The sequence below is a fragment of the Hypanus sabinus genome, chromosome 16 (assembly GCF_030144855.1).
Source record: "Hypanus sabinus isolate sHypSab1 chromosome 16, sHypSab1.hap1, whole genome shotgun sequence".
Classification (NCBI taxonomy): domain Eukaryota; kingdom Metazoa; phylum Chordata; class Chondrichthyes; order Myliobatiformes; family Dasyatidae; genus Hypanus; species Hypanus sabinus.
In genome coordinates this window covers 11,409,247-11,422,166 of record NC_082721.1, presented here as the reverse complement: position 1 = coordinate 11,422,166, position 12,920 = coordinate 11,409,247, and positions in this window count along the sequence as shown.

Below are 12,920 nucleotides of genomic sequence, written 5' to 3'. Positions count from 1 at the left end.
TGTATGTCCTTGGACTTTGGGAGGAAACCTGAGCACCCGGAGGAAACCAACGCGGTACAGACTCCTTTCCGATGCACAGGAATTGAACTCTGAACTCCGAACTCCATCGCGAGCTGTTGTAGCATTACACTAACTGCTGGGTTACTATGGTAACAGAGGTGGAGCGCTGAGAGCTTGGATGAAAGTAAGAGACTTTAATTTATTTATGAATTAATTATAAATAATAAATAACATAAATTAGATTATAACATATTTTAATCAATGAAAAACCAGCAACTAGGACAGATTGCAACTCTTGTGTTCAAACATCTATAGGCCTTGACCAGGAAGGCCCAGAGGAGGCCTGTCCTTGGGTTGGAGGTCTATCTGTATGAGTGTGGGGCGGGAGGGGTGGAGGGTGGTGAGGGTGTGAAAGGAGCTTGTTTTGCTGTTGTTGCTTACGTGCTTTTTGCAGAACATTGTGGGTGTCAGAAAGCATGGTGATGCCTGCAAGCTGCTCCCAGCACACATCCTTGGTTGTGTTGGTTGTTTGAGCAAACAACATCTTTCTTGAATGAGAGGAAGTTTGCTGATTCTGGAAATCCAAAGCAACAGGCAAAACACTGGAGGAGCTCAGCAGGTCAGGCAGCATCTATGGAAATGAATAAACAGTCGATGTTTTGGGCTGAGAGCCTTCTTCAGGACTGAAGGAATGGGGAAGATGCCAGAATAAATGTTCAGGAGGTGGGGGAAGAGGTTAGCTGGAAGGTGATAGGTGAAGCCAGATGGGTGGGAAACGTCAAGGACCGGAGAAGAAAGAATCAGATAGAGGAGAGTGGACATAGGAGAAAGGGAAGGAGGAGGGGACCTAGGGAGTCCCCTTTCTTGTATGTTTTTATATAAATGTGATAAATATTTCTGAATCTGCATCTAATTTCTGTTAGCACAAGGGAATCTGGAGATGCTGGAAATTCAAGCAATACACACAAAATACTGGTGGAACGCAGCAGGCCAGGCAGCATCTACAGGAAGAAGCACTGTTGACATTTCGGGCCGAGACCCAAACATCCACAGTGCTTCTAATTTCTGTTGCTCAGTTTCTTGACATTGGGACGTCTGAGGAACTCTGTGCATCAGAAGTGATTTTGGTGTGGTCATGGCTGTCTGGGTCTGAATATATGTCTGGAGCTGGTGGTTAAACTGAGAGACTGGGGCTGAGAGGGAAAATGGATCAGCCATGATGAAATGGCGGAGCAGACTTGATGAGCCAAATGGCCTAATTCTGCTGCTATATCTTATGGTCTTAGATAGGCAGTGCTATTAGGGGAAAAAAAAACTAGCTGTACTTAAGAGAACTTAAAGAAAAATAATTATTTAAAAATACAGCATGGTAACAGAAGGGCCTTCTGTTATCACCCAAATACATTCACTTGACCAATTAACCTACTAACCTATAAACCTGGAGAAAACCAGAGCACACAGAGGAAACCCACATCACTTGGGGAAATGTACAAGCTCCTTGCAGCGGTGGGAATTTCACCCGGGTCATTGGCACCATGTGAACTGCTATGCTGGTGTGCTACCCGTTCTTGATCTGTTCTAGATGTGGGTGATGGTGGTCTTTTTCTTTGAGTCTGCAGCCAACACACTCCCAATGGGGAACCGCAGACTCTTCTATTTGGATTGGAAAGATGGGCAAGAGTGGAGCACGTGGAGGTACCCATCCACCTCCAATTCAGGGGCCTTCCCACAACGCTGTCAAAATGGAAAGGCTTTGGCCACTGTAATCCCATTGTGGCCAGCAAGTTGTGGATTTTTGCAGGCTGTTTTCCCAGGGTAGATTCCCAGGAACACCCTTAACATCATGATTCTGGTAGTGACATTTGTAAATTTCATAAACTGATCTGTATTTCAGTTGATGAAGTTATAGTCAAATAGTGAGGTAGTACAAAATCAAGCCCCTCAGCCCATTGAGTCTGCGTCAACCAACATCCACCAACTTCGACTCATTTGTTCATTATGTGTCATGAGATGTGACGTAAGCAATCATTAGCTTTCCTTAATCATGATTGTTCTTGGCAAATTTTTCTTCTGAAGTGGTTTGCCATTGCCGCCTTCTGGGCAGTGTCTTTACAAGATGGGTGACCCCAGCCAGTATCTATGCTCTTCCGAGATTGTCTGCCTGGCGTCAGTGGTCACATAACCAGGACTTGTGATCTGCACCAGCTGCTCATATGACCATCCACCACCTGCTCCCATGGCTTTGTGTGACCCTGATCTGAGGGGAGGGGGGGAAGCACTAAGCAGGTGCTCTCTTGGGTCTAGATATATCCACCATGCTCCCTTTTTCGTATGCACAATGGCCAGAGAGCTCACCCAATCTGTTGGTTCTTCAATTTCTGTCTGACATTTATCCATTCTATGTGTGCTAGTCCTTTTTAAGTTCGTCTCTAAGTGCAAACGGAACTTTCCTGCATCTGTGGACAACAGGAGCCACTGTCTCATTTTTATGAATGTTGTGTACACCAGATAAGCATTCAAGCCCCTCAAAGACATTTGCGTACTCCTCCATGAGTAAAGTGAGGTCATCTTTGGTCTGTGAAGCCACTGCATAAACTGTTCACCAAGCTGAGTTTTTCACATGTACTCTGACCTATTAATGGCTGCACTTTCCTTTCTACGATCAGTAGATGTGCCTTTAAATGCGGACCCTTATTCTTGAAGGTCACCATACAGCCTCCTTTTTACTGAAACGTTCTCATCGGTATAGCCTGTTACTTTTAACTTCACTGGGTAAATCTTACTCTGTGAGAGTCTTGTATTCATCCATGGGTAACAGATTCACCTGGGCTCCAGTGTCAAGCTTGAATGGAATTACTGTCTCATTCACAGTCACTGGGATGACCCATTCTGTTTCACCAGCACCGGCAATCTGCAGAGAATCCACAAAGATTTCCTTCATTTCCTCAGCAACTGTGTACCTTTCTCTTGGAAGCCCCATCTTTGCTGCACTTTGCAAAATGGTTCTTCTTCCCACAATTATTGCGGGACTTTCCATAAGCAGGACATGCCTTTGGGGTGTGCCTATGTGGTGAACTACATATACCTGTCTGGACACACCCCCCCCACCCCCGCTGTCTGCTCCTGTGGCTCCTCCCACGGACCCTGGTATAAAGGCGATTAGGGACTCTGCCCCGGTCTCAGTCTCCAGGATGCAGTGTGGTGGTCAATTGGATATCTCGCCTCATGTCTCAGAGAATTATTGATGGTGCATCAATTTTATTGGCTGGAGGTTTTAAAACATGGAAAGTATTTTATGTCCGGAAAAATTAGACTTCGACCCCCAAAACTCAAAAGCAGCTCTTGCCTTTGAACTCTGGCTTGCATGCTTCCAATCATACTTTGAGGAGGTTCGTGCGACTGAGCCCGCTGTTACGCCCAGAATTCTCCTCTCGAGGGTCACCCCGAAAGTTTACTCACTTATCAGGGACCTGCCAACCTACGAAGGGGCACTGGACGCCCTCAAAAGACAGTACCTGCGGCGGGTGAACACCGTCTATGCAAGACATCGCTTAGCGACGTGGCGACAGCGGGCCGATGAGACGAGCACTGCGTTTCTCCAAGCCCTACAGACACTGGTGCGAACTTGCGACTGCAAAGCTCTCATGGCGGAACAACATGCGGAGCTGCTAGTACGAGATGCCTTCGCCTCCTCATTTACTGTCTGACCCCCACCTCTGTTCTTTCTTTGGGAACGTGCTCTATCCCTCGGCTTTCACAGCATGCACCATTACTTCCACTCTCTGCAGCTCCTTATCTAGGACCATGGTCTCTCCTGCCCTACACATATCCACGGCTTTTTCTACCATCAAATCTCTTTCATGGAGCAATCTATTTCTGAGAAAATTATCTGGGATTCCACTATTTTCTCTCTGGTGAGTTTCTCAAATCTCCAAACTCGCAGGACTTACTCAGCTAAGTATTAGTCAAAGCTAGCACCTTGTTTCTGGTCACAGGGGGAAAAAATCGTATCTCTCAAGCGTGATGGTTTACTTGGGATGAAGCACTCCTCAAATTTTGTCATCAGTGTCCAGTGTAAAACTTGAAAGCTGTTAGTGATGCCTAAAGCAGTTTTGCCAATTACATGTAGAAAACTAGATGCTTTCCTCTTTTTGTCAGCCCCCCCCTCGCTCAGCTAGAAAATATATATTGTTTCGCTGTTTGAAGCATTTCCAGTTATCTGTTAAATTGGTGGTAAACTGCATAGAGTGGGAGGACTTAGACAGGAATTTTTGCCTTCTCAACTGAATTTCCTGTTGCCACTCTGGTTTCCTCCCACAGTTTAAAGATATACCGGTTGGTAGCTTAATTGGGTATTGTAAAATGTCCCCGTGATTATACCAGGATTAAATCAGGTGATTGCTGGGCAGCACAGCTCCAAGATTTGGGAGGGCCTGTCCCACACTGTATCTCAAAAAAAAAGTGATTTCTAAAGAATTAGTTAAAGGTGAGAATCTGGGCATTTTTTTTTAAGTTAATGATACCACACGAATGTGAAAACGCAAACTCTACTTTCAAGTCCTGGGTTTCTTGGTAGAGTGCGATCAGATCTCTTTTTTGCTGCAGAATTTGACGGCACTACATCCAATTATCCAGCACTTCCAAGACAACAGCAGGGCAGGGGCGAAGGAGACCCTGGGTTGACAGCAGGTTAACTGTCAGAATTGATCAGCCAAGAGACATTTCACGTTGCAGCTGTAAAAAGCTTTGTTTCGGCAGTACATGGAGTATTGTGTGTGTTTCGGGTCTGCCACATTACAGGTAAGATGTAGAGGCTTTGGAGAGACTGGAGAAGAGGTTTACCAGGATGCTGGCTGGGTGGGAACGCTTCAGCTATAAGAAGGTGGAAAAACTTGGACTGCCTTTTTCCTGGGATGTCGGAGTCTCTGATTAGATATTAGCTTTATTTGTGACATGTATACGTACAGTCAAATGTGTCGCTTGCATCAATGACCTACACAGTCCGAGGGTGTGCTCAGGGCAGCCCACAAGTGTCTGCTCCAACATAGCATGCCCACGGCTTACTAACCCTAATTAACCCTGTACGTCCCACATGGTCATGGGGAAGATGTACAAGCTTCTTACAGGTAGTGGTGGGTAGTGAACCCTGATTGTGCTATGCTAGTCAGCTGAAATTAAAACACGCCAGCACGGCATGCCCTAATAGACCTGACAGAGGTATGTAAAACTGGGAGATACAGCAGGTGGTCAGTCTTTTTCCTCAGAGGGCATAACTTTAAGTCAGATTTCACCAATATGATTCAATTCCTATTGCTGTCTGTAAAGAATTTGTACAGTTTCCTCATGACCAAAGTTCAAAGTAAATCTTTTTTTAGCAAAGTGCATATATGTCACGTTATACACCCTATGATTAATTTCCTTGTTGGAATACTCAATAAGTCTATAGAATAATAACCATAATAACATTAATGAAAGACTGCCCAACTTGGGTATTCAACCAGTGTGCAGAAGACAACAAACTGTGCAAATATAAAAAGAAATAATAAATAAATAAGCAATAAATAATCAAGAACATGAGATGAAGAGTCATTGAAATTACGTCCATTGGTTGTGGGAACAAGTGAAGATTAGTGAAGTTATCCCCTTTGGTTCAAGAGCCTGATGGTTGAAGGGTAGCTACTGTTTCTGAACTTGCTGCTGTGAGTCCTGAGGCTTCTGTTCCACCTTCCTGATGGCAGCAGTGAGAAGACAGCATGTCCTGGGTGGTGGGGTTCCCTGATGATGGATGCTGCTTTCCCGCAACAGCATTTCATGAGGACGTGCTCAAAGGTGGGAAAGGTATTAAACCCTGATGGGCTGAGCCATAACCACTACTTTCTGCAGATGTGGATTTCTTCCAACTTCATCCAACTTCCCAAAAATGTGGTTGGGGTTAGAGCTGTGACCATGCTACGTTGGCACCAGAAGCGTGGCAATACTTTAAGGCTTCATCCAATACAATCCTCACTGATTTATTTTGATGCAAGTGATGCATTTCACTGTATGTTTCTATGCGTATGTGACAAATAAAGCGAATCACCTTTCTCTCTGTCAAGAAAAGAAAAGCTTAAAGAGATACTTTGGGCAGGTTTTTTTGATACTGAGAATGGTGAATGTAACTGACGGAAGTAGGTACAAGAGCAACACTTCAGAGACCCTCTGAGAGGACCACAACTCTGTTATGGTTTAGAAGCTTGCATGCCTCAATGACGTGGAGAACTACACTGGCTGGAGCCAGGGCTTTATGCTTTGGCTCTTATTAAGATCACTCGTGCTGAACAGGTCAAAGGATAGAGACCATATTAAATGGGCCGCTGCTTCCTCATGTTCGGGGGTTCAACTCAGGACTAGCAACCCTGACCGCTAAAACAAGACTGTTATGAATGATGAATCCTTCTGCATCTGTGTGCGTCGGTGTTCCAGAATTCCCACCTGGGACTTGCATGGCTGACAGTAGTGGAAAAACCAAGAGGAATCTACTGGAAATGCGGGAGACTGAAGATACCTTGGCATTGCACTGTAGAGGCAGAAGTGAGGACCCTGAACCACACCTGGGGCACAATAGAGAAGATGGCCAAGAACAGACAGATGGAGAAGCTTCATTATTGCTCAATGTCAGCAGGTGTTGTGAACAGTAAGTAAGAACTTAATAGATATTTAGACAGGTACGTATACAGACAGATGATGAAGGGATAGGGACCACGTTCAGGCAGATGAGACTGGATTAAATTCATACTATGGCTTGGCAAAGGGCCTTGTATAAGTTTGACGTGGTTCATCAAGGTTGTCAAAGTTGGGGGTGATAGAGGGGATAAGCTCCCACAATCTATTAAATGTGTGTGACAAATAGCCTCTGACAACCAAGTCCAGCTCCAGACCTTTGTGTGGCTTAGCTGCTAAGAATGACAGAACCATTTCTACCGACAGGAGAAAGGGCAAAGGTGGGTTACTGGTGCCTTAAAGCCAGTTACTTTGGGCAGGTGGGGCTCATCAGCCATGGTAGGCAGCCCATTGAGGAGAAGGAAATCTCTGATCTCAAACCTCCGCTGCCTTGTGGCTAAATCCACTCATGGGGAAGGCTTCGGGATTAAACCCTGAGGAAACACCCAGAGCTGGAGTCCCTGAGGCAGTCCGACGATGAATTTAACACTGAATGGAATGTCACTGGTGCCAATCTGTACGGGCCTTTGCCATTCTTTTGGATTCTTCAGCTGCGTGGAGAGGTGGAGCCTGCTGATGGGTAACAATTTCATATCGTACTGCCCTGGCTTCATAGGTAACAAGGATGTGACATCGTGGTCAACGGAGGACCTAACATAGGGGTTCCAAACCTTTTTATGCCATGGACCAATACCATTAACCAAGGGGTCCGTGGACCCCAGGTTGGCAACCCCAGAGCAAAGTTTGACGTGAGTCCTTTTCGTAAGGAGCTGAGAAGTCACAAAGCCTGTGATGATGCCATATTTGGAATGTCATTCATAAGGGATAAGACAGTGTTCATGACTTGGAAGAGCTCTGTAAGTGTGGCAAGAAATAAGAAGTACATCCCACTCTTCTGCTGAGAATTTTTTTTTATCTAACCAGGACAACCTTTTTCTCTCTTCCTGTATTCGAGCTAGTAGCATAACAAACATAAGAGTATTGAGCATTCAGCATTGCTGGCCATCAGTAGGTCTGCAGAACTCTTATTCTGGGTACCTACCTACAGCAAAGATCTCAAAAAGCTTGAAAAAGTGAACAGAAAATTTACAAGTGTGTTGCCACATCTTGAGGACATGAGTTGTAAGGGAAGATTGAGTAGGCTAGGTCTTTATTCCCTGGGGCACAGGAGAATGAGGGGAGATCTTGCTGAGGTATACAAATTTTTGATAGGTATAGATAGGGTGACAGGTTGGAGACATGCCTCTACAGAAGGAGGCGTAAGGTGCTCCATCCCTCCGCTATTTTGCAAGTCACCTTTGGACGTGGTATAGCACCTGCTTAGCAACCACCCCCCCTTGATCAGGGTCACTTGAAGCCATGGGAGTAAATGGTGGATGCATTGCATGAGCAGCTGTTACAAATCATAACTCATGGTTATGCGACCACAAACGCCAGGTAGACAATCTCTGAAGAGTATTGATAAAGGCTGGGGTCACCATCTTGTAAAGGTACCGCCCAGAAGAAGGGTAACCCTGACCTTAATGCAAACCACTTCTGTAGAAAGATTTGGCAAGAATTATCTTGGTCATGGAAAGACCACGATCGTCCACATCATACAACGTGGCATATAACAACCGATGGGGGTATATATATGACTGATGGGGGTAAATGCAAGCAGGCTTTTTCCAGTGAGGTTGGACTACAACTAGAGGCTTGGGATGGGAGGTGATGTACTTAAGGGGAACTTGAGAGGGAACTTCACTCAGAGGGTGGTGGGAGTGGGAGTTCAATTTCAACATTTAATGCAAGTTTGTGGTGAATGTGGGTTTAATGCAAGTTTGAATAAATACATGATTGGAAGGGCTATGAAGTGCTATGGTCCAGGTGTAGGTTGATGGGATAGAGATTTTTTTTAGATTAGCTTTATTTAACACATGTACATCAAAACATACAGTGAAATATGTCATCTGTGCCCACAACTTTTTTTTAATTAGTTTTTTTATACATTTTACAAATTTTAACAAACCCCAAATCAGAATGAGGAACATTAATACAGTGCAAAATTAATCATACAATGACAATATGATACAAAGAAAGAGAATTTTTTTAAAAAAGCACCTAAATTGAAGACAAGTAAACTTAGTATCCTCCCCCAACCCCACAACACATTAAAAAAACTCCAAACCAACCACAACACAACATAGAGAATATAAATCAGGACAATCAAACTCCCAGACTGTGAATACACTTAGCAACAGAGGATAATAATGCCTACTACCAGAAAAAAAAAGGAGCTGAAAGCAAGGGACCGAAAAGAAAAAAAATCCCTAGTCAAGAGGAAGGTTATGAAAGTACTCGATAGAAGGTCCCCAGACCTTATGGAACTTTAAATCCGAATTAAGAACTGAATAATGGATTTTTTCGTGGTCCAAGCAGGCCATAATGTCGTTAAGCCATTGAGCATGAGTGGGCGGGGCAACATCTCTCCATCTGAGGAGGATCAAGCGTCTAGCCAGGAGAGAGGCAAAGGATAATATTAGGCATTTGGTCGGACTCAGACGTAAATCTATCTCACCCCGGAAACCGAACAAAGCAATTAAGGGGTTTGGTTCTCGGTGCTGATTCAGAATATACGATAACGTAGTGAAAACATCTTTCCAAAATTTCTCCAAGCTAGGACAGAACCAGTACATATGAATGAGAGAGGCCTCGCCCCTCTTTCATTTATCACAGAGCGGACTAATGTCAGGGTAGAATCGAGATAGTTTAGATTTAGACATATGGGCTCTATGAACAATCTTAAACTTTAAAAGGCAATGGCGAGAGCAAAGAGAGGTTGAGTTAACCGATTTGAGAATCGAGTCCCAACTCTCATCAGATAAGGAGATATTTAATTCCTGCTCCCATGCCATTTTAATTTTATCCACAGGGGCCCATCGTAAGGCTGCTAACTTATCTCGAATACTTGATATTAAACCTTTACCTAGTGGATTAATGGAAAGAAATAAGTCCATAGCATTTTTCGCAGGCATTTCAGGAAAGTTAGGAATTAAAGGAGCAATAAAGTGTCTAATTTGGAGATATCTAAAAAAAAAATGAGCATTGGGCAGATTGAACTTAACAGAGAGCTGCTGAAAAGAAGCGAAGCGATTATCAATGAAAAGATCTTCAAAATGCCTAATGCCCTTCCTATACCGAACATGGAATGCTGAATCGTACGTAGTGGGTAGAAAAAGGTGATTATGTACGACAGGGCTGGAAACGGAAAAACCATGGAAACCATAGCATTTCCTAAACTGAGCCCATATACGCAAAGTGTGTCTAACAAGAGGGTTAGCTATTGATCTGGACAGACTACTAGGGAGTGCAGAGCCAAGAAGTGCAGAGATAGATAGTTCTTGTGCCCACAACTTTTAACACAAAGGAAACTCTTGTGGCCATGGGGAGAACATGCAAGCTCCTGGCTCTTTGCATCAGTCTCACTGTGGAAGACACAAGCAGTATGGTGAAAGTTCCAGGTGTCAGGGGGCATGAAGTTACCATTACTAGAGAAAAGGATCTTGGAAAACCGAAAGGTCTGAAGGTAGATAGGTCACCTGGACCAGATGGTCTACACCCCAGGGTTCTGAAGGAGGTGGCTGAAGAGATTGAGGAGGCATTAGTAATGGTCTCTCAAGAGTCACTAAATTCTGCAATGGTTCTGGATGACTGGAAAATTGCAAATATCACTCTTCTCTTCAAGAAGAGAGAGGGGCAGAGGAGAGGAAAATATAGGCCAGTTAGTCTGACCTCAGTGGTTGGGAAGATGTTGGAGTTGGTTGTTAAGGATGCGGTCTCGGGGTACTTGGAGGCACATGATAAAATAGGCCGTAGTCAGCATGGTTTCCTCAATCGCAGAAGACTTACAATTCATTCAAATAATAAAAAGTAAGCAAATAATTTCAGAACTAAAGTTCATGAAAATGAGTTCAGAGTCACGAAGCCTGTCATTGCTGCAACTGGTACGGGAGTCCGCTGGTTGCAGGCCACAGCCTCTGTTCAGCGCAGAGACGAGTAAACAATTGCTAAGCAGCAAGCTGAACACCGGCCCATCTCTCGCCCTTGGTTCTGACACCCTGACCTTTTCAATCTGGCCTGGCGATTAAATTGGTCAAACGTTGGCTCATTTCTTGCTCTCAAGCCCAGGCCCCGCTGTCTCGCCTCGCCTCGCCTCAGATCTCAAAGTCCACTCCAGCGCTGGCTGAACCAAGTATTGCAGACAAAAGTCTGCAGAATCTTTCGTGTTATTAGATTGCGGCAAGAATGAGCAGTTTTATTCAGTTCTTGAATCGAATTATCTGACCAGTTGTTTCCCAGAGAGTTCAGGTTCAGAGAGAGTTGAAGCTCTTGCAGATGAAGTCTGAGAAGGTAATGTTACCACTTATGGAAATATTTATAGCTTACTCAAGAAACAAACATCTGGACCACACTGATGTGAGATACCACACCCAACTGAATGGTTTAGTAACCTCAAGCATGCTGCACTGACAGCACATCCAGGCACCTAGATAATTGCTCTATTTCACCAAGACAGCAAGAGACAAGTTTCCTGTTGCACTTAATTAAACTCACTGCCAAGAAAACAGTACAGAACAGGAATGGGCCCTTTGGCCCACAATGTTAAAGATTAGATTTCAGAATCTGGTTCAGTATCACCAGCATATGACATGTAATTTGTTATCTTTGTGGCAGCAGTACAATGCATTACATAATGATAGAAAAAACTGTGAAATAGAGTGAGTGGGTACGTAATAAAATTAGTGAGGTAGTGTTCATGTGTTCAATGTCATTCAGGAATTGGCTGGCAGAGGAGAAGAATCTGTTCTTGAACCACTGTCTGTGCGCCTTCAGGCTCCTGTATCTCCTCCCTGATAGTGGCAATGAGAAGAGGGCATGACCTGGGTGATGCCGGGTCCTTCAGGATGGTCAGGTGACATCAGATACCTTTTTTGAGGCGTTGCTCCTTGAAGACATCCTGGATACTACAGAGGCTAATGCCCCTGATGGAGCTGGATGAGTTTGCTAAGCGTAATTCATCGCAAGAACAAACATGCAGTGCAGTGAGTCATATTGTTTCAAGGACCAACACAGGCCCAAGCTGGAGGGGGAAAAAATTCTAGCTCTCTACTCTTGTCTGTGGTTCTCACAATTTTTGCAATTTTTTTTCAGGTCTCCCCCTCAGGCTCTGCTGCTCCCAAGAAAGCAGTTCAAGTTTGTCCACCCCAGGCGTTCCCATATGCTAAGGACCAATACCATTAAGCAAAGAGCCCCTGAACCCCAAGATTAACCTCTCCTTATAGCACATGCCCACAAATTCAGGAAGCAGCTGAGTAAACCTCTTCTGTTTAATAGAAAACATTCAGACTTTAGGCAGTCAATGATATCCAGACTCTGATTCACTTATTCATCACATGTCTGTGGAAAGAGTCAAATGCGCCATTTGAGTTAACATTCAGCACAAGCTAATATGGGATGTTGTAAGTCTGATTTACTGCTTACTGGCAGAGAGCAGGGGTGGATGGGAGGGAGGTAGTGCGGTCTCAGTCAGAACAAGCACTAGGCCTCAAGCCAGGGTGTCGACTGTCTACAGCCCCCAAGAGAGGTATCGAATACGGTGCACTCCTCTGGGGCAGTGCGGCATGGCGTCCAGGCTGGAGTCGGTGCTGCCCACCACCCCCTGGCATTCACTCAGCAGAATACAAGCTGATTCATGGCTGACCGCAGATGTTGGTGGCATTCAGCTGGACTCGGGGTCTCAAGTTGTGGTGGCGCCACAGGGAGAAAGGCACAGGATCCGGGGTGCTCCACCAGGGACGGCGTTCGGGCTGGAGCTGAGGGCATCCAGTCTGGGATCTGTGCTGCCTCCCAGGGTTCACTCGGAAAAGACAAGCTGTATTGTGGTCGACTGCGGATTTCGGCAGCATTTATTGAGTGGCTGTATCTTTTTATCTTGTATGTGTTGTGTGTGCTTTGTGCTTTGTGTAACCGCTGGTACTATGTTTTGCTCTTTGACCCCAGAGTAATGCTTTCTCATTTGGCTGTATTCAATGCAGGTCGAATGACAATTAAAATTGAACTGAAGCCAAGGATGTGCTGGGGGCAGCTTGTAAGCATAGCCACACATTCTGGCACCAACATAGCATGCCCACACACAAGCAACAAATAACAGCAAGACCTCCCTCACTCCCAACACCCACCCA